The sequence below is a fragment of the Benincasa hispida genome, chromosome 6, assembly GCF_027475165.1.
Source record: "Benincasa hispida cultivar pf3 chromosome 6, pf3_genome.v1.1, whole genome shotgun sequence".
Taxonomy (NCBI): domain Eukaryota; kingdom Viridiplantae; phylum Streptophyta; class Magnoliopsida; order Cucurbitales; family Cucurbitaceae; genus Benincasa; species Benincasa hispida.
The window spans coordinates 24,152,525-24,158,182 of record NC_143483.1 but is presented as its reverse complement, the minus strand read 5'-3'; positions in this window follow the sequence as shown (position 1 = coordinate 24,158,182).

Here is a 5,658-nt window from a genome sequence, read left to right as displayed (position 1 = left end):
ATCTAGTATGATCTCTTGATCTCTTTAGCATTATGAATGCATATTAGTATGTTTGAATGTATATGTGGTAATTCTGTCACAATGAATTGGAAAGATCCGCTTCCTCTCGTAGGTACTCTTGAATAAGAGTTCTTTTAATTGGTATTAGAGCACTCGATTTCTGATATTCATCCATTGCTGCAAAAGAATTGCATTTACATTCACTGTGGGTGCAACATATCTACCCTCTGTTTTAATTGTTAATTCATTTGTGGATGTGTGGGTTAATGGAAATTTCTGGGATGTGCCCTTGGTTTGTTGAATTCTCTAGTTAATTGTTAAGCCCCTGCGTTTTTTGGGCACAATTAATTACTTTCGAGTCTATAAATTCAAAGTTAGTTTGGATCTTCAGTCGTTCGTAATGAAGTTCAGAGCAAGGGTTACTATTCTTCGTGGAAGAAGACGATCAAGTGTTGGTCAAGTCGTGTAGACGATGAGGTAGACGATTGCTGAGTATCGGATGCTCGACTGTTGTTTAACACGCGCACGTACTAGACAATCGTATAGCTCAGCAAGCCTCATTGCTTAGTTACTGACTATACGATAGCAGAGTAATTACATGGTAAATCATTTACCTTTTGTGTGCTAAGCGATCGTTTAGACGATCAGGCTTCACGGCCTCATTGTTATCTATGCGATCGTTTAGTTTTTACGCCATTGTCTAGTGTGCGCTCCACGATCGTTTACCTGGAGGCGTTGAAGGAAACACAAAACTGGTGAATCCCGAAGGAAACACAAACTGGTGAATCCCGAAGGAAACACAAACTGGTGAATCCCGAAGGAACCACAAACTGGTGAATTCCGAAGGAAACACAAAACTGGTGAATCCCGAAGGAAACACAAAACTGGTGAATCCCAAAGGAAACACAAACTGGTGAATCCCGAAGGAAACACAAAACTGGTGAATCCCGAAGGAAACACAAACTGGTGAGCATCTAACTAATTAATGAGGATATTCACACAGTCTTAACGTACTAAGATTCAACATTGTACAGTTCTAAAACATACATAAAATTTTTTGATACCATGGCTTCATCACATACACATATTTCTTAATAACATATTATACATCATCCATGTATAACTTACATCATAAATCCACAACATGCAAGTATGCCTCAACACCAGCAGATCAGACATCGACATGAAAACACATACTATCACAACTAACGATCAAGTACTTAGGTGTGTATGTAAACAAATCAGAATTCATGCCAGAACGTACTTTGATTCAGGTCATACTTTCAATCAACATACTAACATTTACCATAACATACACTTATCATGCTAGAATACAACTAAAGCCTGGCCCGTGGGCAGTTCTAGTAGTAAGATTACTTACCTTAATCGAAGATCGACAGATAAATTCCGACAACCAAACGATGACCGCGGTTTGAAGTAACGACCCTAACATACGAATACGACCATTAAATTTCAGTCCAATAATAATGGCGATACCTCAGATTCAAAACCACAATACCCAAAAGCTTACCCAAAGAACTTGATCAACAACCACTCTAAAATCTCTTTCTAACAGATTTTAAATCCCAATGGACGACAACTTGAAGCCTTAAAGATACAAGGATTAAGTCAAGCTTAATTCAGTAATCAAAGCGTGCCCACAAACCAACAATAAGAACCATAACTCTTACCAAAACTCTTGTCGAACGATCTTGAATCCGCTGGACAGTCACTGCTGTAATTTCCCAAGCATTTTATAAAAATACAGAATTTGAAAAATGAAAAAAAAAAACTTGGGATGTTACATCAATGGTTAAAAAAAATTAAGCCAAACTAACAAAAGTAGATTTTAAAAACTTGTATTTATTTTTAGAATTTGGCTAAGAATTTAACTAATGTACTCAAGAAAGATACAAATCATTATAAGAAATAAGGAGAAAATAAGCTTAATTTTAAAAAATTAAAAACGAAAAACGAAATGATTATCGAACGGGACCCGTTAATATGAAACTTAATGTGAAATAATGGTTTTGACATGCAGGCTGGACGGGGAAAGACTCGGCATATCTACAAATGAAAATGGTTCTTGCTATTTTGTGCAGATTTTACAAATTCAATTTGGTGAGTGGGCATCGAGTCAACTACAGAATGATGACTATTCTCTCCATGGCCAATGGTTTGAAAGTTACCGTAGCTCTACGCTCTTAAAATCACTCTATTTAATTGCAGTTTCATGAACAATTAACCAGAAACATGTAATAAATCTCACTACAAATTTCAACATCGTGATTCCATTTCATGTTCCCATTTGTCATTTTTTAAGAAACAAACAGAGAGAAAACCAGAATAATGTGAAAATGTTGAATGATGTTATTTCTTGTACATAGGCTCATATATAAAGCAACTGTACATATAAGGAAACGAACAAAATTTCAACCATATTCCATGATTAAAGAGGGAAATTTTCAAGCAGTTAGTGCTAGAATATTGGATGAATTATACAACAAACCTAACATCCCTCCTCAAGAGAGTGAGTGAGATGAACACTCGGAGTTTGCCACGAAGTTCTGCAAATTTTGTTTTGGAGAATGGTTTGGTCAAACGGTTAGTAATTTGGTCACTGAGGATACATAACGAACATCAAGTTGACGTGTTAGAATTTTACCATAAATAAAATGAATATTTAATTGGCAGACGAGGAAAAGGGCACTCATGTTATCATACCAGAGGATGGATGTGCGAGAAGGACGAAGGTCAACTTCTATGAGTAAGGATTCAAGCCAACAAATATGTGTTGTAACTCGAGCTAAAGCTCTATATTTTTACTCTGTACTCGAACGAGCCACAACATATTGTTTTCTCGAGATCCATGTTGTGTATGTGTAAGATATTGGAGTGTACCTATCAAACTTTTATACTCAGTGGGATTAAGAAGAAGATCTCCATCATAAGCTGATGAAAAATTTCCAACAACAGCAGGTTTGGGGTTGGTTTAAGGAGCTGGAAATTCAATTTATGCAATAAATCAAAGAGGTATTTACTCTGGCTAAGGATAATAAACCTTCTGCAGTTCGGTATACGTCAAAACCAAGGAAGAAACTCAAGTTACCAATATCGTTTAACGTAAATAAGCAATTCAACTCACCAATAAATTTGGTAATAACATGAGGATCATTTCTTGTTACAACAATATCATCAACATAGACCAGTAAGAAAATAATAGTGGTTTCAAACTTGAAGGAAAGAAACGAGTTGTCATCCTTAGAGTTGCAAAAATTCCAACCAAGTAAAACATTAATTTTGAAGTAGTCATACTAAGCTTGTGGGACTTGCTTTAATCCATATAGAGAATGATTCAATTGACAAACAAAGGTAGGATACTACTCACCTACAAATCCCTTAGGTTAGGCTTGAAGAGAATCGAATTTCAGTAGAAGCGATCGATCATCATGCCATTAATTTTGATTAAGAATTTCAAATATAGAGAAGGCAATAAAATTTAAGCGTGCTTTTCCTATTTTGTAAAAATTAGAGAGATGTAGAAAATTTACCCTTGAAGACCAATTCTTCAAGAAATCCTTGAGCAATTTTCTCCCATGAATGGATATACCCTTTCTATCAACAAGAACACCACCATTAAGCTTTCCCTGCTATTCTCTGGCAAGGACTTGGTTTGTGGGAACCACTTTTGGAAGACTAAGGAAAGAAATTGTTTTGCAAAGAAATATTTGAGAACTCCCTTCACAACTTAACTCTGTAGCCCAAACATAGACTTACTAATTAAACTCAACTCCAAAATTTGTTTAACTCCACGTAAAATTTTTACCAACTCAACTTATTAATTCAAGTCTCCGCACCAAACTCATACTTAAATAATTTCTCAATTTTTTGAGACTTAAAAAGGTCTATTTTGAAATCTTGAAAATCAAACAAACACCCATCTTAAACTTGAATTTCAAAAAGCTCTGATCAAAATCACCTTTTACAATGTAAAATAGAATTTCTACTTTTTTCATTCGAATTAGGATACCAATCCCAACAAAGTCCCCTCCCATTTTTCACTCTAATTAGTTAATTAGCTTAAAGTAAAGCTCATACTAGCACTTTCTTGCAGATCGATCTGGACTTACTATTGTTGCTATGCAATCGTAGTATTAGGAGTATAGTTTCAATAATTTATAAATTTATTTGATTAATAGAGATTTGTAGGCAACAATAAATCTCTATCATCGAATAATGAATATGTTTTTAAATACAAATTGAAAATTCAAATTCATAGTATTTCATTGTAAGTTTTATAATAGTTTGACATTAATTACTTTATAAGCATCTGTCGAACAAAACAAACTTATATAAAAAATACTTTTGGGAAAATGTAACAAATTTACGAGAAAATAAAAAATGACTTTTTGAATAATATTTTTTCTAGACAATCTAAATAAATCCTAATTCATTTTTTTATGTTAGAAAAAATCAAATGACATGTTTAAAAAATAACATTAGCATTTATTATTGTTTTTTTAACCCCATATTACAAAGATAGCAAAAAAAAAAAAAAAAGTGATATTCCATATTTCATATGAAAAATGTAGATAATACATTTACATTTGCTTTAAAAAAAAAAATAGATGCATTTTTTTTAAACAGGCCTTCTCAATTTTGGACACAATGTTGTTAAAATTTTCTATGCCATGCTTATGAATAGTGGAACATACAAATGCTTTAAACCAATTAACGCACATGCATAAATTAACCTAAAATTCGACATAAGATGCTATATCAAATTTTAAACTCCTTGATGACGTAGTTATTTTTGTACATATTTTGAGTATACATCACTAATGTGAAAATATATTGTAATTTTATTGTTTGTATGAAACAATATTATTTTATCTACCCCAACTCCAATGAGTACAAGCAGAAAATTAGAAAACATATGTGAAGTTTTTAAATTGACATATCAATTGAGTGTTGGAATTTCAAGAAAATATGTGTGTAGTCAAATGTTTGACTAAAATGTTAGAGTAAACAAAAATAACCAACCAACTATTATACTTTTTTAAGATATAAAAAACTACACTAGATACTCTCGACTTGATAACTTAACATAAACTTACTAACTAAACTCAACTCCAAAATTTTTTTAACTCCACATAAAATTTATACCAACTCAACTTATTAATTCAAGTCTCCGCACCAAACTCATACTTAAATAATTTCTCAATTTTTGGAGATTTTAAAAAAGTCTATTTGGAAATCTTGAAAATCAAACAAACACCCATCTTAAGTTTGAATTTTAAAAAGTTCGGACCAAAATCACCTTTTACAATGTAAAATAAAATTTCTACTTGAGTAATTAAAATGCTTACATACTTTTATTTGAAGTACTTTTGAAAAATTTGGAGAAACTATAGAGAAAAATTTGTAATTTAATCTATATTAATTTTGAATTCAACTAGAGAATATGATTTTTTTTTTTTTTTTTTTATAAAGAAGAAGAAAAATATAGAATATGAATTCAATGTCAAAAATCGAAAGAACAACGATTCTCACTCTTTATCATACCAATTTAATTTTTTTTTAAAAAATAAATATATACATTATTTCCAGCTTTGACTTGAGAGTGTTTTCCATTTTGAAATAGGATTGGTTTGTTAT